Consider the following 21809-nt stretch of genomic DNA (forward strand, 5'->3'; position numbering starts at 1 on the left):
GGCCACTGGGCCTCCACAGCCCCTCCACGTCCCTGACCTCCAGCACCTGGTCAGGTCCTGCTTGTAAGTGACTAAGCGATTTCTCCCTCAGAGCCCGTCTGCCAAGAGGCCCCGCTGGCTGCAGAACCGCACCAGGATGCCCGGAGCCGCACGCGCTAGACCCATAATTAGTGAGTCCTCTTCTTGGGAAAGAAAACCCCTCCATGTTTTGTTTTGTTTTATTTTCCCCTCAAATGAAACAAATCCACCCACGTAGTTACTGGAAACGCGAGCATATGAAACCGAGCCGTTTGCAAAAAGAGAATTAGTCAGCAACCTTGTGAGCAGAGCACTCGTGAAGGTGGGGCTGCCCTGCTCCTGAGGTCCCCACCCAGGAGAGGCCGGGAGGCCCCAGCCTCCCTGCCAGCCCACTCACAGTGCACTTCAGATGGCAGGTGACACCCTGGCAGTGGGTCAGAACTTGAACACAGCCCTGGGCGGAGGGCAAGGTCACGGGAGGCAGGCGCAGGGAGCAGAGTGCTGCTTGCTGCCTACTGCAGAGGGACCCTCTGGAGCCTGGAGGCCTCGGCTCAGGACCTCGCTCAAATCCCACCCCTGAGGTCATTGAGCCCCTCCTGGCCCCAGCTCTCCATCTGTAAACTGGGGATGAAAGACTCCACCAGGTGCAAGCACTGGGGTGCCCAAACTACAAGAGGGGCCTCCAAAGGCAATCACGAAACACTGATGCCCACAGGTAGGGCAGCTGCGGTGGGCAGATGGGGCCACCTCAGGGCTCTGTCCCTCAGAGCCAGCACGCGCCTCCTGTCGCAGTGGGATCTGCTGTTGGACCAGTCCTGTGTTTTACCCACAACACATTCGGTGAGGTGGGCAGTGGCAACACACTGCCAACAGGAACAGCTGGAGTCCTGGTCTCCCTGGGCCCAAGCTGTGTGACCCTGCAGGGCCTGTCAGCCTTGCTGTGCTCACCTTGACTGCTCTTGAGAGCAGATTCACCCCGTGGGCAGTTGATATTAAAGAGTGCCGTGTTATGGCTTTTAAATAAAGAACTCACGGAATTATTTGCCAACGTTTCAAAAAGTCTGGATTCTTGGTGTCTCTGGGCTCCACTCCCAGGGCCTCCCCGCTAGAAGGACATGCATGTCCTGCTTTGCCACAGTCCCCTCCACTGCACCATAGTCTTCCTTCCTGGCCCCCAGAGGCGTGTGAGTTTGTGACCCAGTTTTAAACCCCAATTTTATTTAGGAGCACGACCTCAGCCACTTGCTACTAGAAATATCCACAGGAAGCGTCCCTCGGGAAGGTAATTAAAGTTTATGCTTAAGGCTGATTTTCCTCCTCCGAGAAAAACAAGACGATGGGAGAGGACCCACACCCAGGCTGGTGGAGGGCCCCGGGTGAGGCTGTCACTGTCTGAACTTCTGCACAGGATTTCCTAGACAAAGAGTAGGAGCCGTGTCCTGGGAGCTGCTGCCACTGGCTCCAACCGTTTCCTCTCCTGGTTATGAGGCCCGACAGCTGCCCTCGGCTCAGGTGGAGGTGCTGGTGAGCACCTGCAGCCCAGCACGGAGGCTCTGGGGTGGCTTCCCTCCAGCCAGCTGCTTTGCATATTTGGGAGGGGATGGAAGGATTCACTGGGACACAGCCGCACCTATTAACAGCCCTGCAGAGACACTGAAAATGTCTAGTGGGTGCTGGGGGCATCCTCCAGTTGCCTGAGGGGACAACTGGAGGGGACAGTGCAAGACTCGGCATCTCCAGTTTTCCATCCTCTCCAATGACCCCTTCCTTCATTCACTGAACCAACATGAAGCACCTGCTAAGGGCTGGCCTCCCAAGACACAGCAGTGGACAGGCTGGACACTCCTCAACTCCCCCGCTGCAGCACCCTGTGACCGCTGCTCAGCTCCTACTCCTAGGCACCCACCAGCACCCTCTCCTTTGCCTGGCTAAGGCTTTGTCCATCAGGAAGTCACCCCACCCCAGCACCTGGCACACCCTATCCAGGACTTAAGGCTGCCCAGCACTGCAGTGACCTCTGCCTTTGGACCTGCTCCCAATCTCAGATCCCGAACCCCTTCCAGCTCAGGGGATGTGTGGACAATTGTTGGAAGCACAGATTGCGTCTGTGTCCAGCTTGACTTCTTGGCTATGTGACCTCCGGCAACGCATTTGACTTTTTTTGTTGTTGTTTCAATTTTCCCGTCTATAAAATGGACCTAAGAGTCCCCACTGGACAGGGTTCTTGGCCACAGGACATAAACTAATGATGGCAAGTACCTAGAAGGGGCGCGGTGCATTCCAGCACTCCATGCACATTGCGTAAATCAGTCTTGCTCCTGACGCCAGAGGACAGGGGACCCACTGTGGACACATGTGGTCTTGGGCCTGCCTTCGGATAACTGGTACACACGCTGCCCTGGTCCTCACCTCCGTGGCTTCCACACAACCCCACCCTGTACCGGGGTGGCTTCCCCTAGGAGTTTCCCCAAACCACGCCACTTATGTAAGGAGTCAACACCAGATCGGCCAAAGGTTCCAAAATTCAATTCACGAGCTGCTTGTCCAACACACCTATGATGGGCCACCTGGATCCCTACCAGCACTTATGGAACTTGGGAGAACTGTCCCCCCAGCCACTCCCATCCCCACTGTAGGGCATGCTGCAGCAGAGAGATGAAATAAACCCAAGGCAGGGTCCATGTGGCTGTCTGACTATGCATGTGTCCAAAAATCCTCAACGTGGACACTTACAGCAGGTGAACCACGTGGCATGTAAATTACCCTCAGGGAGACTGGAGAGTGAATCCTGCATTGGCTCCCACTGCGTACACTCTGAGCCCTGAAGAGACGTCGCTGCACTGTTTATCATATCCATGAGATCAGGGGCTCCATGCTTTGTCTTGTGGGACCCAGAGAGAAAGGGAGGGCCAGGGGAGACGGAACAGGGCACCAGGACGGACGCTCCTCCTCTCAAGAGCTCCCGGATCTCGAGACCCAGAGGCTGGCTGAAGGAAGGCAGAAAACCTGCCCGTTTTAAACTTTGTCCAAACACGGCTAGTTTCCGACTTGGGCTGACAGGGCCGCAGCCCCATAGAGAAGGTGCGCTTCCCCCAGGGATGCTCCAAACCCTCTATCCCAGGAGGAAAACAGAGGCCGCACCCCAAAAGCCCTGAACCCCATGTCACATCTGATACCCAGCAACTCAAGAGACATCTGGTGCAGCTGCCTGACCGAGGTGTCCGGGCCTTCTTCTCAGTCCCAGCCAGTTCACTGCAAGTGTTTCTGGGAGAGGGTGGGGGCAGGGTGGAGGGGGAGAAGGCCACACACACACTGGCCCCTGGAGGGGTCTGCAAACTTACCTTCAGTAATTCAGACTGCTTCCCCCAAAGTTAAATCTTATACTGGCCCTCCCAAGATAAAAGCAGGACCCCTCCGGTTCAAATGGCCTCTCTTCCCCACTCCAACATGGCGGCCTGAGCCTCTGCAGGAGACCCGGGACCAAAGGGGCAGGCATTCTGGGGAAGCTCAGTTTTGCCCCCAAAGCACAAGAACCCCATCTGACCGCCTCTAGGACTTCAGTGTTACTCTTAAGCCTGATGGATCTTTCCAGAAGGAAGGATGCCTCCTCCACACTGGAGGGTAGAGGGACTGAGCAGCAAGCCTTGATGCCCAGTGACTGGGGCCTGGGAGTCAAGATACCCGTCTCTGCTCTTGTCTGTGTTTGAAATTTTCCATCATAAAAATACACAAACTGACAGCAGAGCAAAACCTCAGCTGCGGCGAGACACATCAGAGGAAGAAAGAAACCCAGTCATGGGGAGGACTGGGCCCAGACGCAGCCTCCGGGTCGGCCCTGTCTGGGCATCTCACTCAAGGAGGCCCCGTGGCAGCCAGGACAGAGCCGGCATTCAGGGAAAGCGATGAATGATGAAGGAACTTAAGAAAGAAAGAAAGAAAAGGAAAGAAACCCTTTATGCCGAGCCACCCAGCCAGCTCCGAGTGTGGCCTGGAGTCGGGAAGACTGGCTTTGAGGGACCCTGCAGGGCAAGAGGCAGGGGCAAGGGAGGACCCGGTCCTGTGACACTGCCCCAAATCAGCCGACGGATAAAACTGGAAGCAGACATCACACTTCTCCAAAGATGAGGGAGTCTTTTCAGAGGAGCCCGGCACTTCCATGTGATTCATAGATACCCACAGTAAAGTGGGGCCCGCGCTGACCCTCGGGATGGACTCTCGGAGCTTTGCAAACGTCAGGCGACCTTTCTCAACAGCATTTTTTTTTTTTTCAGTCTCCAAACTGAGAAGACCCTGTATAAGGAGAAGCACTCCCGGGTCTCCTCCTGCCCCCGGTCTTCAGAGGAATCAGGAAACATGGTTCTGATTTCCAGAAACCTGGGGAAGACTCTGGAGCACGAGGGAGTAGCACCCGGCCCCTCGTGGGATCTGCCTTTCTGACCTCTGTGCTGAATCTCAGTTGGCATGCGGCTTCCCGGGATCCATTTAACAGGCTGTCTCCTCTGTGGCCTTCCCACGGCAGGTGCAAGAGTGTCCATCAGCACGTCCACCCACCCTCCAGGAAAGATTCAGGGTAACAGAGCAACACCACCAGGTGCCTTGGGTAGACCCAGGCCAAGCCCCCAAGCAGACACCAGTGATCTGCCTGGGGGAGCCCCCTAGGTGGCCAGAGGAAAGGACAGGGAGTAGTCTTGGGTCTCCTAAGGAACACTGACCAGGGCCCTCAGCTACCAAGTTTTAAATGCAAGGAGTGACAGAAAAATAGAGAAATAATTCCAGCTCCTCCACGCCTCTCAGGAACAATTCTGGAGGTAAATGGTGGCAGGGGAAGAAGGCCACCCTGTTCTCATTGACAGCGCCCGCCTGGCATTCGACGCCTCCCCTGCTACACAGCTCCCTGCCTCCCCAAGTGCCCCCATGACAGCCAGGCTCCCAGCCCCCGCTCTGTGACCGCCTAGCCTAGAAGGAACCCTCCTGATAAGTCACACGAGGCTTTGTGCCCAGAAGTGTCTGGGGCCCCCCAGCACCCTGGCAACTAGCTGACACCTCCTGCATACACCTGCTGGGTCACTGTCTCTCCAGGGCCCTGGGCACCTCCCAGCCTGACCCCAGAACACGGGAAGCATCCACTCAGTGATGCCCTTGGGTCCAGTGGTCACAGCAGAAGGAACGCAGGCAGGAGGCCAGGTGGGAGGCCAGGCGGGCCTTCCAGCCTCCACGCACCGCCTCCTGCAGCCTCAGTGTCCCTGAAGCCCACCCTTCTCATCTGCCTCCCAGGGCTTTACAGGGGCGAGAGACCCACTGCCAGGGTCAAACAAGCACCTGGCACACGGCAAGTGTGTGGTAACCGGGGGCCCTGGCAGACACCCCGTCAAGGCTACGACTGTTCCCAGCAGATGGGATGTGGAGCCCCTACACTAGACGCTGACCCTGCCTGGGGGGAAGAAGGCAAGAAAGGGTTGTCAGGCTTCAAGAAGTGAAAAGCATTCTAGTTATCCACACATCTCAGGAAGACTTTGCCAGGGCGCCCTCGCCTCCCACTCTCAGGGCCAGACCTCAGTCCCCTCCATCCCACTCATCAGGCTGCTGCTGATGTGTCTGGCTCACCCATCTCTTTGATCACTTATTTCTTCCTCTTCCTTCTTGTGGCAGGAAATGGTCAAGGTGTCCCCCAGGAGCCAGGCTGCAGCGGTTCCTGGCCCTTACCCTGAGAGGCCAGGTGGTCCTGAATTGGTCCTAAATTTCACATCTGGAAAATGGGGTGACACCTGACCTCTAGGTACCACAGACACCTTGAAGACTTCATGTCCACACAGCATCACCTAGACACCTGCCCAGATGTGCCAACCTTGGGCTGGTGTCTGCTGTGCCCAGCCCCACCAGAGACAGACCCCAGTGTCGTGGCTGGGTGACTGACCAGCCCTTTGATGCGGCCTCTGCTCCCCCTGATCTCCTGTGTGTCTTGTCTTCCTGCGATGGTGACTATCATGTCCTGAGTACCCAGCGTGGCTGACAAGGCGCCCCATGCCCACCTAGCCACCCCTCCCATCTCTGCCTCCCCGGCAGTGGGCCAGGGGGATAAGAGGTGTCCCAGGGGAAGGCTGGCTACCCCCCACCCACCAACTCCACTGGGCCCCAAACCCTCTTCGTGGTAGAAGCCTGACTATTTACAGTAGAGAAGAGTGAAATACACACCTCTGGAGGCGGATCCACCAGAGGGAGGCCAGGACTCGGCAGCCCTGCAGAGCCACAAGGTTCAGAAGGGCAAAGGCAGTTGACAAGAGTGGGCCATCGCCTCAGAGGCCCCTAGCACCGCCTGGTGGAGTCAGGGCAAAGGCCGCCCTCCGAGCCCCCAGGGCCCAGGCCCTCTCCTGCAGGATCACCTCCCTGGGACCAGCCCAAATGCCCAAGGGAGCTTCCTCATGCACTAACCCTTCCTCCATGTCACTTGGATTTGCACAGATGTTCCCGGGGGCTCGGGTCCTCCTGCCTGTGTCCTCCCTTCAGCCATGCATGCAGGTTCATGCTCACCTTTCCCAACGACAGTCCTTCCACCAGGAAGGCTCATCTGCTTCCCCTCTCCCCAGTGTCTCCCTGTCCACGTCCCCAGGACACTCTGGGCACCACTGTCACCATAAATGAGCCTGTCTCTCCTGATACACAGATTGATCTCTGAGAGTAAGGTCCCCCTCCACTCTTTGTATCCACAACCGCAGCAAACTGGCTGCATACAGTAGGTGCTCAGTAAATGTTTGAATGCAAGAATGAATGACAAGGCATCCAAGCACAGCTCACAAGAAAGGAGGCCCCTTTGGAGTCCCTGACCTCCCACAGGGGGTGGAGGAAATTCCAGCTGAGGACTGACAACCTGGCCGTCTGTTCCATGGGCAGCGAGGCCTGGTGAGGGCCAGGACCCCAAACACCTCTGCAGTTGTGCACTGTGGCCAGTGCTGACGCACATCACCCCCCTGAAACCTCCACGCCACCCCAGGAGGTGGCAGACACACCACCCTGGAGGACAGGAAGCCCACATGGGACTCTTCCCAGGCCCTGCTGGGAGCCCCTGTCTATAGGCCCTCTCTGCTCGCCACTGTCCTGCCGGTGTCCACACCCTGCATGGTGCCTGGAGGGGATGAGCATGTGGCTGGGTCACTGACAGCAGGGCACATGCTCACTGTGGGAGAGGATCATAAGAGGGGCTGCAGGAAAAGGGTGAGGAAGCTGGGCTGGTGGGCACAGAAGTTGCTGGGTGGGACATCTGTGCTGGGGACAGATTTGGGGTCAGCAGAACACAGGTGATGATGACTGAGACCACCAGGAGGAGTGGGACCCTCATGAGGAGGCAGCTGGGCTGGGAGCCGTAAGGAGGGGCTGGAGGAGGGGGAGGGGCATGGACAGTAGCACACAGAGGGCACTGGATGAGTGAGGCAGTGTGCAGGGGGCTTCGGTGGCTGCCACTGAGCAGTTCTGGTGTCAGGGGCTGCTGAAGAGGCCTAGCAGAGCCAAGAACTTGAGGAAGCAGAGACCAGATGTGCTGACCACACTCCAGAGACCTGGAATTAGAGGCTGGATGGCGGCTGGATTGGAGGCTGGGTGGTGGGGGTGCTACTCCTCTCATCCTGGTAGTGCATCTGGGGGTCAGTGGCCAAGGGCCATTGGGTGTCCCCCACCAAAACCCTGGCTGTTAGGCCCCCACAAGCCCATTTCCCCACCAGATCCTCAAAAGCACAAGATGAAACCACTCTCCCCTAAAAAAAACAAAGAGACCAAGTGTCCATCAAGAGATGAGCAGCTAAGCAAACACAACACATCCCTACAATGCAATACCACTCAGCCTTCAGCAGGAAATGCTGACCCAGGCTGCCACACGGATGGCACTGAGGACCCTGCGCTATGGACAAGGAGCCATGCACAAGAGGACAGGTACCGCATGACTCCCATATCTGAGAGGGCAGCGTGGATAACCTGTCGACACAGGCAGAGGAGCGGTGGTGTCAGGGGTGGGAGAGTAGGCTGGGGAGTCAGTGTTTAATGGGACAGAGTATCGGTTTGGGAAGATGGAAAGTTCTAGAGATGGTCAGTGGTGGTAGTTACCTAACAATGTGAACATGCTGAACGCCACTGAACCGTACACTTACAAATGGTTAAGATGGCGAAATTCTATACCATTTGTGTTTTACTACAATTTGAGAGAGAGAGAGAAAAGCATAAAATCGTAAACGAAAAGACGCCTTCCCAGATGGCTCTGGGCACCATGGCACCCACCTTAGGAGACCCAGGCACACACTAGGTAACAAATGTCACATGATTTCCAGCTCCTTCCCAGCTCCAGAGGAGAACGCCAAGGACGAGGCTCCATCACTGAGTTGTCTTATCTCATGTCGCGTGCTCTTCCGCTGACAGTACTGACCTCCTAGGAAAGAAGGTCCCAGTGCCTGACTGTAGCCCAGGACTCTCTCCATCAACAGGCCCTAGCTGCCATCGGGACACATCCACTTGGGTCACTTCCACTCAGGACAGGTTCGCAGCACCTCCATGTACCGGTACATAGAGGATTCAAGAATGGACCTTGCCATGTGAAGTCCTCCACCATGTTAGGATGCAGCAGGAAGGCCCTCAGCAGATGTCAGCCCTCTCTCTAGGGTCATCAGACATTAGGACCTTCAAACCAGCTGGGTTCCCCAGTGACCCCTGCAGTGCTTCACCCCTCTCTACCCCTCACATTCAGTTACCCAAGCCTGCCCTTCCTCCTCAACCCGCCTCCACATCCCATCCAGGTCAGGGCTGTGGACTGGCTCCTCCCCTGTTCCTCCAGCTCCAGTCTCCTCACAAGATTCTTAAGGTCTCCATGACAGCTTTTCAGAGAGACCCACGGGACATAGAGACGGGTAAATAAGGATTCAGTGGGGGAATTGGCTCATGAAATGGAGGCCGAGAAGACCCACAAGTGGCTCTCTGCGGCCTGGAGAGCCAGAGAAGCCAGTGTGGGCCCAGGTCAAGTCTGCAAGCCTCAGAATCAGGGAAACCAACAATGTCACCCTCAGTCTAAACCTGAAAACCCAAGAGCTTGAGAGCCAAGGAAGTGCAGGGAGATGGGACTGGTGTGAGCCCCAGAGTCCAAAGGCCAGAGAAGCTGGAGTTCTGATACCCGAGGGCATGAGGGAAAGGGCGTGCTGGCTCCAGAAGACAGAGCAGAATTCACCCTGTGTTGCTGGGGTTTGAATGTGTTTCCCAAAAGGTCACACGTTGGCAACTTAATCCCCAAACTCACGTGAACACTATTTGGAGCCATGGCCTTTGGAGGTCATTGGGATTAGAGGAGGTCATGAGGGTGGAGCCCCATATGACATTAGTGGCTTTATAAAGAGGAAGAGGAGGAGGAAGAAGAGGGATTCAAGATAGGACCTTGCCATGTGATGTCCTCCACCATGTTAGGATGCAGCAGGAAGGCCCTCACCAGATGTCAGCAGAGGCGCCATATTTTTTTATTTTCCAGCTTCCAAAACCATGAGCTAAATAAATCTCTGTTATTTATAAGTTACCCAGTCTTGGGTATTTAGTTATAGCAAATAGATGAAGACACCATTCCTCCAACTTTTTGTTCTATCTGGGCCCCTAGGTGATTGGATGGTGTCCACCCACCCACCTACCCACACTGACGGCTGATCTTGCCCACTCAGTCCTGCACCCACACACCACTCTCCTTTGGGAACACCCTCATAGACACACCTAAGGTAGCCCCATCATTCTAATCAAATGCCAAACTACCTGTATTTATTTCCCTTTCAGGAGAAGAGGGGTGGGTCCGGAGCCCATTGAAGCTTTGAGAATAATTAATACTTTACCAGCCAACTGGGTATCCCTTCATCCAGTCAAGTTGATGCCTCAAATCAACCGTTCTAAGTCCATCCCTGGTCAACGTGCAATCCACCACATCTCCTCAAACACACTTAATCTCCAAATAAACATGAAAGCATGGCCATGGTCCTGCTGAGCATGACATGCCTGTCCCCCACACCACAGGACATGCCTTCCCCAGAGGAGGAGGTAAAGCAGCGTCCACTCCTCTCCTGGTGACCTTAACTAACACTAGGAGGTAAAAGTAACCATGATTGAACAGAATAACCTCCTTATCTTGTGTTCCAGCGTAATGATACGAGAGGAAAGGAAACAAAGACATTTGCTTAATACACGCAAAGCAGCCTTAATGAAGCAGGAGGGACACTCAGGGCCGTGACTGTAACCGGTCACACAGGTATGATGGGACTTACAACCACCTTCTCCTTCTCCTGAATTCCCATTCTGTATTCCTTTTTCTTGCTACTGGTGCCTACACAGGCCATGACTTTGACCTGGCTGGGTACCCCAGATCTTCATTCCTGAAGGGTCTGGGCCCATACAGTGCTGTCTGGATTGGATTGTTATTTCCCGCTAATGGTAATCGTGGGGCGTAGTAGTGCTCAGAGATGCCCAGGAACCTCCCGTATGCCAGACACACTCTTTCTTGCCTCCACTGTGTGCCAGTGACCCAACTCCCCTTGGCGGTCTGGATCGGTTACCACCGCCCACACCCTGACTCTCAGCCTGCTGACTTGGAGGCACAAGGAGCACACAGAGACCGAATAGCTGTCCTAACTTCCACTTCAATGGAATCATTGTTGTGTCTCTTGGTGGAAGCATTCCTCTCTCTGGAAGAGACCTCTGGCCAGCAGAGCACGAAATCATGGGAACAGGAAGCAAAAATGTTGCTAGTGGGTTTCTAGGGGTAATGGCCAGTAGAGCCGCTCCCATCTCCACCCTCACTTCCCGGACCCACGAATCCTGGCTATGGGAGAAACAGCACCACAAGAGGGACACTGACTCAGAGCCCAGGCAGCCTTCTGGACGGCCTGCCTCAGCCCTGCCAGGTATTGCCCCCTACCTGGCACTGTAATTATGTCTTCAAAAAGCCGTTCCCTCATTCTGTCGAGCCAGCTGCTTCAGGATGCTGGGAACATGGGAAGACCCATGAATCCACCAACATCATGAGGCCAATGCCCCACTTCTTGGGCTGCAGAGTGAGGTCCCTGGTCAGAAGCAATGCTATGCAAATACCCTGAGAGTGGACAGGGACTTCCGTGAGTCTGCAGATGGTAGCACTGGCAGGAGCCTTGTGTGCATAGGAAAATCCATTCCCAGGGCAAGTACCTGGTTCAGCAAGGATGAAAGGCTGCCCGCTACATGATGGAAGGGCTTCAGTGTAACCAATCCACCACCAGGTGACTGGCTGACCATTCCAGGGAATGGTGTCCATACTGGGGGCTCAGTGTTGATCTCTTCTACTGGGCACTCAGTAGTTCTCTGACCAGAATGGCCCTGCTGGATAGAAGTGCATGCGACTGAGCCCATGCCCAACGTCTTTCCTGCCACTAAAGCCACTCTGCTCACGAGCCCATTGGGTGATGCCAGGGGTGGCTGGGGAAGGAGGCTCCCTAGGACCCACAGAATGGGTCACTCTATCCACTTGATTATTAAGGCCCTCATCCACTAGGTCACCTTTTTGGTGAGCATTCACATGGGACACAAATATCTTCAGGTCCTTTGACCACTCACAGAGATCTATCCATATATCTCTTCCCCAAACTTCATTGCAATCAATTTTCCAATCATGTTCCCTCCAAGTCAAACCACTGGCTACAGCCCATGAATCAGTGTAGAATCACACACTGGGCCATTTCTCCTGCCAAGCAAGGTGCACGGTTGGGTGAGCTGCCCAGAGTTCTGCTCATTGAGAAGACTTCCCTTCACTCCTGTCCTTCAGGGGCATCCCAACAGAACCATGACCCCCGTAGGTACAGGGTGAGGGCAAAAGGCAGTGTGGCAGGAGAAGGAGCCATGGACATTTGAGCCACTCTTCACCTAACATACTTGTGCCTTCAAGACCGGTCATGTACACAGCACTTCCATTTGAAGGGGGTGTTCTGTGCACACCCAACTATATGGCTTGCTGGGTCAGATAATGCCCCATTCCTAACGAGCAGCTTGGGCTAAAGGGTAACTTGGGCCACGGTCAAAGTTGTTTCTACAAGGCCCAGCAGCATGCCAAGAGCTATTTCTCAAAGAGAAGTTGCCCATGGATGATGGCTGGGCCTTGCTCCAAAATCTCAAAGGCCCGGGCTGTGATTCACCTCCAGGTCCTGACACTCCTGTCTGCTGCTGGCTCTCCAAGCATCACTGGATCTTCTGGATCACGTGGCCCAGGTGGTAGAGCATCCTGGACAGTGGCTCAGGTCTGTTACAGAGCCTTCTCATGTTCTGGGCCCCCCACTCATAACTAGCCACTTTGGGGGTTATTTGGTGGGTGGGCTACAGTAACATCCAAAGGAGGGATGTGCTGGCTTCACAATCAAATAGTTCCACTAGCGCTGTGCCTCGTTCCCAGTTGAGGTGGGAGGTCAAAGGCAACAACTGATCCTTCAGCTCAGAAGGGATCTCTTGATATGCCCTAAACCTCTGGGGCCCTAGAGACTGCACTGAGGTAGAACACCCCCCATCTCAGGAGGACCATCTTCTGACACGAAAATTCCTTACCAATAAGTACAGAGTGGTTTTTATTTCTTCATTAGTAGTTTCAATCAGCAAAATATCACCCACGTAATGGGCCAGTGTGTGTCCTGTGAGGGGGAAGGGGAGCGAGATCCCTGTGGATTCAGTGGGGGCACAGCACTGGAGACCTGAAGTAGCCCTGAAGAAGGCCAGGGCAGGGGTACTGCCAGCCTTGCCAGCCGAAAGCAAACTGCTTCTGGTGAGCATCGTGGACAGGGATGGAGAAAAAGACATCTGCAAGATCCAAACGGCTGCCCACCAGGTACAGGCTATGTGTTCACTGCAACTTCAACAGGAGCTGCCACTTGGCCAGGCCTATGGTAACCCACCGTCCCTCTCCAGGATTCGTCCGTCTTTTGCAAGGGCCAAACGGGAAGGCTGAATGGGGATATGGTGGGAGTCACACCCTACACCTCTCAAGTCCTTGATGGTGGCATTAATTCGTGCAGTCCCTCCAGGCAGGTGATATGGCTTCGGCTTTGCTGTATGGTCTCCCTAGGTGGAAGCAGCTCTAATGGTTTCCAGTTGACCTCTCCCCCATGCATAGCCCCCTGGTCAAAGGTCATCAATTCCTTTGAGGCCTGCTGGGTGGAAGATGAACAATATAAATTTTGCTAGGATGCTGGGTCCCAACCCCAGGGGACCTGGCCTCCCTGACGGTCTGCACTCTGGCTCAGATCTGGGAACTGACTTTGGAGCCACGATTCTCTGTTTTCCTCGCCCTGGACGTTTTCTGCTCATACAGATCAAGTAAGATGGGTCCGTCTGTCTATCTCACTCCCAGGAACACCATGATTAACTCACCAGCGCCACAGGTCTACGGGAGCCAGACTCCTGATTGCTGCCTTGCCTCAGCTGTCCGTGACGGTAATTACCAATTCCGTCCACCTCGCCTGCCGTGGGTGAGTACAGCCACTGGGCCCCGTCACTGCCCGATCCAATCACTCCCACCGCATTTCAGTTTTCTAATTGAATGATGCAGACCTCTAAGGCCTGGCATACAGAGAAGAGAGATCACAGAGCTCTTCAAGAGCACAAGACCTCCCCATATAGATCCATTTCTCAGAGTACCAGTGGACAGGGCTCTTCTGGACCCTCCCAGCGTGGGTTCACAGGGTTTAGTGCCAAATGCACTCTAGCATTCTAAACTCCCTAAGCCTTTGAGGCCAAACCCAGGGAGACCAGGCATCTCCAACATGCTCACGGTGGGCCAGCTTTTGATCCTGTTTCAGCCACCCAAATGGTTGGATTAATTCATTCCTCCCTGGGCTGCAACATTAAATGCAGAATCTCAATATCAATAAATTCAGCCTGACCCAACTTTATGTTCCTCCCACTGTCATCTCACACACTCCTGGGTTCCTGTTTATATAAACTAGAAAACTAGAGTAGAGTAAGCAATCAGGGGGACGGGGAATGAGACGGATCTCACTGTTATGTGCCTACGCAGATATGGCACAATAAATCCCACTCTTATGGATAATTGTAATGCACCAATAAAAAGTAAAAAAATGAAAGCTCATGAAGTTCTTTTGAAGTGCAGTACACCTACCCCTGGGTCACACTTTGTGCCTCACCTTTAAGGTACAGTGACCCAAGGGAAAGCCACTTTGTTCCCTGGAGAGGGATGACCGAAAGCAAGTGGAAGATGCAGATGCTCTCAACGCAAGGGCGTGTACTGAACAACCAGAGGAGCCCAAAGTAGAGCCAGCAGCTGCAGGTGGCCACACAGGACCAGTAGGTCCTTCCAACCCTGGGACGCTAAATTCCTACTCAGCTGTCCTTACCCAAGTGTCCCAGTTCCCTTCATCATGGGCCCAAATCACCCACTGTGTCCTTTCTTTCCCCAGACATGTCCTCAGGGGACAGGGGTTCCCAAACCCCTTCAGAGAACCTGTCATCTGCACAGAAAATTCAAGAGGTCAAGCTTGAGTTGAGGTCCAGCTTGTTGACAAATCATTCCTCCCACATCCCCGGACGCCCAGGCCTGCCATGAACCCCATGCCACACTGCACAAGGCTCAGCGTCCAGGGCAGGCCCCCAGGTTGTGCCTTGACAGATTGTCCCAACCATCTCTCCAGAGAGCTCCAGACAGCTTGAGCTGATTGCTGATGGGGTCCGCCTCATGGTCCTCAGACTATTTTTCATGTTGGGCAACGCGCAGAACGTTGACAACACACGACAAGCAAGGAGTTGCCGAAGGCTCTGGGGAGTGGCAATGAGACAGACTCCCCCCCCCCACCCCGTGAGCTATTGGGTCACACAGCCCTCTTTCTGTGAGGCACGGTGTCAACCTCACCTTCAAGGCAGAAGGCAGGGCCCCACCACTCAGCAGCAGTGAGACCTTGACCAGGTCACTTGCTGTCTTGGGAAAGGTAGATGGAAGGAGAACTCAGAGCTCAGGGTTCTTAGTTAACGTGCAAGGATTGTGATCAGAGCCCTTAGCAGCACATGCCCGGCACCTGGCTGTGAGCAGAACCCTTAGATTGGGAAGGATGCTATCAGAGAACTAGGGAAGGGGACGGCACTGCCTTGAGAACCTGAAATGAAAGTCCCCTTAAATCTGGATTTGGCCACTCTGGCTCGGAGGAGGATGAAAGGCCTACGTACCCCTAGGCAGATGGAGGCCCACCTGTACCTGCCCTGGCGCTTCTGCCTTACAACTTCTCAGAACAGACATGTAAATCAATTCCCACATACATCGGTCACCTCCTAGGTCTTGAGGAGAATTGGTGCAAAAATCCCCAAATGAAACAGATTCAGCAGCTTTGCTAAATTTATATTTTAAAATAATAAAATATCTGCAAGCAAGTTTCCGCCTACCCTAGACAAGTACTAGGTGCAAGAAGAGAGCAGGCACAGGGCGAGGGCCGAGCACGCAGGGTCCCTGTGAGCTGCCAGTGGCAGCGTTGGCCTCCAGGAGCAGGGAGAATTCAACACTGTGCGGATTCCAAGGGGCGAGTTTTATGCAGCAGCCCTGAGGAACCACTGAAGGGTTGGCCCAGCCTTGCTGGAGCAGCCGGAGAAGTGCAGCCTCACCCAGTTCCAAAGTGACACCCCCCAGGTGCAGAGGAACACTCCTTCCTAAGACCCAGAAGCCCACAACTTCTCCCCCAGGACTCCCTGAAGCCAGCCCAGGGCTTGCTCCCTGCTGGGGGCCAATGTGCAACTGCTTTTATTTGCTGTGTTCCTCCGGTGTTAGCAAAGCTAAGCAAGAAAAGGAAGACTGTAAAGACCTGCATTAGGAGATTGCACGCCTCTGGGTCTGCAGTCTCCCCCCTTCTCTCTCTCCCTCCATCTACTGGATGAAGTGCTCCCTGCAGAAGCAGTAAAAGTAGAGGAGGAGTGCCTCAAATGATCTAATCCAGCCCATCACTTTGCAGCTGCCTGGCCCATGACCTCAGTGCTGGGGACAGTAACCAATAGCAACAGCCAGAACTTGGGAGTCTTGGTCCATAGCCCTGCCTGGGCAATTTGGTTAAGTCAGTCACCTTCTCTGGGCTTCTGCTAGGAAAGGAAGAGTTGACCTAGCTGGATGCCCTGTAAGTAATGCAGGGCTTCCCGAACTCAATGATTCCTTGCCACCTATACCACTAATGCTTCATCTAGAACCTTCTGCCTCCCCAAGGTGGAGGTTAGGAAGGTGTGGGCCAGAGAAGGGAGAAGCGGCCCCCACTCCCTCCTTCCTTCCTTGCTGCTCTCCTCACACCCAACCACCCGGGATGAACCCCCCTTTTACGCACACACACACACACACACACAATGTCACACACCCAGCCATCCTAGCCCTGGACAGAAAATTCTTCCAAGGACACCAAACCTTAGTCATGTGGGATGGCACTCTTACCATGAACACCTGTTAAAACTCAACTCCTGACCGGTTTCTGATGCTACCGGCTGGAGTGTTTAATTAAATATTACTCACTCAGGAAGCGCTCCCTGCCAACTCACCACCAACTGAACACTTCATTTGCAGAGAAAAAGAGAAAGGAAGAGAAAAAGAGCCTGAGGCCTTCTTGGTTGGCACCAGCAGGGGCTTCCCTTGTGGGGGGCCTGCCGGTGGTCTAGCACGGCCAACTTTCAAGAATCAAGCAAGGAGAGTCAAGCTAAACAGCTCTCAGGAACAATGGCATCATTGCAAGATCACCATAGCTCTCTCTCTCTCTCACACACACACACACACTCACAGTCCCTCACTCATACACACATGGAGCATGGTGGCACACACCTGACTACTCGTAGGCTGAGGCAGTAGGATCACAAGTTCAGTGCCAGCCTCAGTAACTCATGGAGAGTACCTCAGTGGCAGTGTCACAGAAGAGGTGTCTGTGGAGAAGGATCCCTGAGAGAAAGGGGAACTCAACTCAGGATGTGTGTGTAAGGGGGGTGGTCTTTGCCTTACATGGTGGGTAAGAATTTCAGCACACCCAGTCAGGGGCATAGACAGAGGTCTATTTAGGAAAGCAGATACACATTCAAGGGTGAATACAGGATCCCAAGAGGGATGCCTTTGGGGGTAAAGCATTTGGGGGAAAATGCATTCAAGGAAGAAGGAGGGCATCTATAGGGCGAGAGACGTTTTAGGGGTCCCTCGCTCAGCTTCTAAGGACAACTTGGCAAGAGAGGGCAAGGGAAGGTGTGTAGGACTGTTATCAGCCTGGTGACCCAAAGATGATTTACAGTGGGCTGGTCAGTCTCGATATCCTCAGGATGGTGTGGTCTTCAATATCTCATCAGTGGATAGCACAGGAAAGTCCCCTAAATTAGATGTTTCTCAACAAAATATTGCATCTCTCTTAATCTATTGGGGGGTTACTTGTTTAGGAAGATTTGCAGATTTTCCAGGAATTTGGGAGAAACAGGCCTGGGAGAGACGCTGGTTTGGGGAGTGATAGATCTGGAAAAATATGTGGAAGTTTGGAATTAAAATTTTATTCCCTTGCCAGGCATGGTGGTGCACGCCTGTAATCCCAGCAACTTGGAAGGCTGAGGCAGGAGGACCGCAAGTTCAAGATCAGCCTCAGCAATTTAGAGATCCTGTCTCAAAATTAAAAAAAAAAATAAAAAGGGCTGGGGATATGGCTCAATGGTAGAGCACCCCTAAGTTCAATCCCCAATAGTAAAAATTCATTCATTTCCTATCCATGTCCTTCCTTTATGTCACATTTTTAGCTATTTTTTAAAATTTCTTAGATCCTTCTTCAGTAGAGTCCTCCCTACACACACACACACACACACACACACACACACACTTCAATCCCCAATACTGAAAGGGGGAAAAAGATACACAGTCATGCCACACACACTCACAGAAACACAACAGACACAGAGACACAGACACAACATACTCCCAGGCACATATTATGCCACAGAAATAGACTCTCGACGGCCCACACAGACACAAACTCACTTAGAGCCACTCAGGAAAACGCAGAGACTCACATCCGCAAAGATACACAGAGGCACTCACATACCTACGCTGGTCCACTCAGACACACTCAGGGAGGGACACACACACACACACACAACTTCCTAGGAGACCAGCAGCCTCACGGGCACCATTTGCAGTCATCACGTCTGGCCTCTGCCATCCTCCATCACTTGAACTTGAACAGGTCAAGTAACAAGTCCCCGCACGCGCCCCAGGCGCTGGGGTGACCCATCTCCGAGGTTCCACCCGCCGACTGCTTTGGACTTTCTGTTTTCATCGATTTCCTGACAAAACCCTTTGGCTCTCCCTTGGTTGCCGGGAGAAGCCGCGCGGCTCCACCGCGGCGGGGCGGGTGGCGCCGTCCCGGGTGTCGCCCCGCGGGCTTCCCCGGGTAGGCGCTTGCAGGCCGGGCGGGGAGCCTGGAGGGGCCAGCTGGTCCGCGAAGCAAATCCCTAGCGGGGAAGGAAATACTGGCGGGAAAACCGAAACTAACAGCGGAGCGGGGTCGCGTCGCCCCCGACCCCGTGCTGGAGGGCCCAGGTGCATGCCCCCGCCTTGGCTCAGGGACAGTCTCAGGAGCACAGTCCTGGGGCGCCCCGACACAGAAGTCCGCGCGCCCCAGACCACTTGTCTGTCGGCAGCCGCCGAGGCTCAACCCGGGACGCGACGGTTCCCGATGCCGCCTGGACCCCCTCCCTGTCTCGGTGGGACCTGGGCTCCACCACGACCCGCCTGTGCCTGCAGCCGCAGCGGCACTGGGCGGCGCCCGGCCCCTCTCCCGGGACCCGCGGCAAGAGTAGGGCTCCCGGAGCCAGCGCGGCAGTGGTCATGCTCCCCGGACGCCCACCCGGTCCTCGGTGCTCGGCTCCGCGCCTACCCAGTGGGTCCCCGAGTGTCGCGATCCCCAAGTGCACCCCCACCCGTCCCCAGTGCCCGGGCCGCGCGCCCACCCACCTCGGTGTCGGGCGCTGCCTACCGCGCACCGGAGGCCGCCGCCGCTCTCCTGGACCCAGGAGGCTCGGGGCGCCCGGGCCGCGCCCGCCGCAGGGAGCGAAGTCGCCTCCTCCCCGCGGCCCCGGCGCCAGCGCCTGGAGCCTGTTCCTGCTGCGAGTGCACTGGCTGCCCGATCGCGACTTCTGTGCTGCGAAGAAAAAGCAACGGACGGCTTTAAAGCGAAAAAAGGAAAGCGCCGTGGGCGGGGCCGAGGGCGGGGTCGTGGGCGGGGCCTCCCCTGCCGCCCCGCCCCGTCCCCCGCCCCGGGCTGAGCGCTGCGGGGCGGTCTAGGCGCCCGGGCGCGGCGGTCCGCCCAGCCCGGGACGGAGGGCGTCACGTGCCCGGCGCTCGCTGGACCGCCCCCTCTCCGAGGCCGCCCGGGACGCCCGAGGCCGCGGCCCTGCCCCCCACCCCCGGCCTTGGCGTCTGGAGCGGAGGCCTTGGTGTTCCCCGCGCGGCGCTTCGGTCCCTCTGGAGGCGTCTTTGGGAAACGCCTGGAGAGAGGCCTGGGTTGCAACAGCAGGAGGGCTGCGGCTGTGCCAGGCCCTGAAATCGGGGCTCACGAATTAAAAAAAAAATGTGGGGGAAGCGGGGGTTGTTTCCATAACTTCGAGAACAAGGCCTTACTTGCCTCATCTGACATCTCACTGTTTAAATTCCGTAATGCCGGCACAGGGGAGCGAGCTGTGGGGAGCTAACGCATAATCCCACTGTACCCGGTGCCATGGCCAAGAGACCAGGGCCCAGGACCTGGAGACCCCAGGACCCAGGCACCTGCGCATCTGCTCCGGGCTTAGGGCAAGCTGTGCTCCCTGAATGAGTGAGCCTGGGGGTTCCGCATCCAGAAGGACCTCAGGAAGGTTATCCTGTGGCTCTAGATCATCAAAAAAATTTTCCTCCACTTTTCCCCAACCGAGCAGTTATTTAGGACTGGGAAGATTTTAAATGAAGCACTGTTTTAAGAGCCAAATCTTAGATTTCCTTCACTGATCCATCGAGGAAGCGTGGCAAAGAGACGCTGCTCTAAGTGATGAGATTTCCTGAGTTATTTAACCTTTGTCATAAATCTATGAGGGTGGGGCTGTTGATATCCTCATTGTAAAGGTGAGAACAGTGACCACCCAAAGTCTGCTGTAGCAGAGGTTGGGACCCAACTGGACACTGTTAGATTCCAAAGTTTGATGTCTTTTCACCTTACTGTGTTGCAAATCAGTCTTTGTTTGGGATCCAGAATTTAAAAACAAAATAAACAAAACAGATACTCTACTGACTGCTGTGGACAGGGTGGGCCTGAATGGGTAGTCCGGCTTCTTTGGTGACATTCTAGGTTCAAGTTCCCAATCTAGTCAGGTGGGCAGCCACTATCAACAACTCAGGGGTCCTTCCAATTTAAGCATGACTCCCAAATCCCTTTAGCAATTGGAAAACTGCTGTTCATGTCAAGGCACTGGGAGGAAATTACAGCTACCATGTGGTTGGTGTGCTGTGCAGGAAGTGTGTGTATTTTAGTGGGTGCTGACGTCTCTGTAGCCACATACCAGGATTATGGTGCCTCCAGCTTCCCAAGGGGTGACTTCCTCAGACCTTGCCCCTTATTCCAAGGGAGAACTTCTGAGGCAGGCTTGGGCACATTTCATGTGATTGGAGCAGCGGGGTCATTTGGGGCTGAAAATCCCACCTTAGATATGTGGGCCCTGAAAAGAATAGTTAACACTAAAAGTCTACTAGTCCTGCTCCCTTCAACATCAACCTTGAACTCTCAGCTCTGATCCAGTCAGATAATTAGATTCTTCTGACCTAAATTTCCCAGAGGAACCCCTGGAGAGTGAGTCCTCTCCTGCAGAACACTGGGTAGGGGGGCTGGATGCTAAAGAGCAAGTCATGGGCAGTAATCGCTGTGGCTTAGAGCCCCATTGAGCAACCCTGAAGGACAGGATGTGTGTAAAAGGGGCACCAACTCATCAACTCCTGTATTGGTGCTGATACTCTTGTGTGTTACAAAGATACAAAATAATGTGATACTGTAACATCAGCTGATAAACACAGGAATTTTAAGTCTGATTCAAGTCTTAAACCAAGGGTCTGTGTGTTCTGCAGGGCTGAGTAGTGGTGGACGTGCCTCCCGGATCCCAGAAGTACTGCTCCAGCTCCACCCACTCCCACGTGTATTTCATCACTTTCATCAGTGATGCAATCGGTATGATTTGCTCACTTTAATCTTAGAAAAATAATAAGGGTAAATTGTTAGAATTTATCATAAACTTTTCCAATGATGGTTCTAGGTCTAATCTAGAGATATCTTGTACACCACTGGGGTCCTTACAGCAGAATCCTGCTGCCCTCACAAGTTTAGACGTGTCCATCTTCTCTAGTCCCTTCTACTGATTAGAGTGAATGAGCAAAGGCTTCAGAATTAGACAATCCCATTACAAATCCCAGTTCTGCAATTCACCAGCTGTGTGACCTTGAACTAAGTATTTAACCTGTAGAAGTTCGGTTTCCTTATCTATAAAATTGTTCTACATGTTTCCCAGGATTGGGCAGGGTGGGGGGGGTGTAGTCATTCAACAAACATTAATTGAGCACAGCATGTACAGGGTATTGTGTTAGAATGAAATCAAAGGGTTTTGAAGAATCTCAAAATAAACGCTTCCTAGCATAGCTTGGGATCCATAACACGGAAGTATGGCAAGCTTCACTAGAATACAAAGAACAAAGGAGCCTGCAAAGAAAGAAAAAGAAAGATGCAGTCCCATTATACATCCACACTACAAGACATATTTAT

General features: G+C 54.3%; 1 protein-coding gene across 2 annotated transcripts in view; it reads right to left on the reverse strand.

Annotated features, from left to right (window-relative positions):
* Spsb1 (splA/ryanodine receptor domain and SOCS box containing 1) overlaps nucleotides 1–19161 on the reverse strand; it is a 58255-nt gene extending 39094 nt beyond the window's left edge. The window contains exon 1 of one of the 2 annotated variants that reach the window (XM_046424452.2): nucleotides 19008–19161. The gene's annotated coding sequence lies outside the window, so the exon portion shown is untranslated. Of the gene's footprint in view, nucleotides 1–18985 lie in introns of both variants that reach the window. The other variant, XM_046424450.2, reaches the window with a different exon arrangement.
* Nucleotides 19162–21809: the final 2648 nt, after the last annotated feature.

Source organism: Marmota monax, unplaced genomic scaffold, assembly GCF_021218885.2.
Source record: "Marmota monax isolate L192 unplaced genomic scaffold, Marmota_monax_Labrador192_F-V1.1 WCK01_AAM20220418_F8-fsc00080, whole genome shotgun sequence".
NCBI lineage: Eukaryota > Metazoa > Chordata > Mammalia > Rodentia > Sciuridae > Marmota > Marmota monax.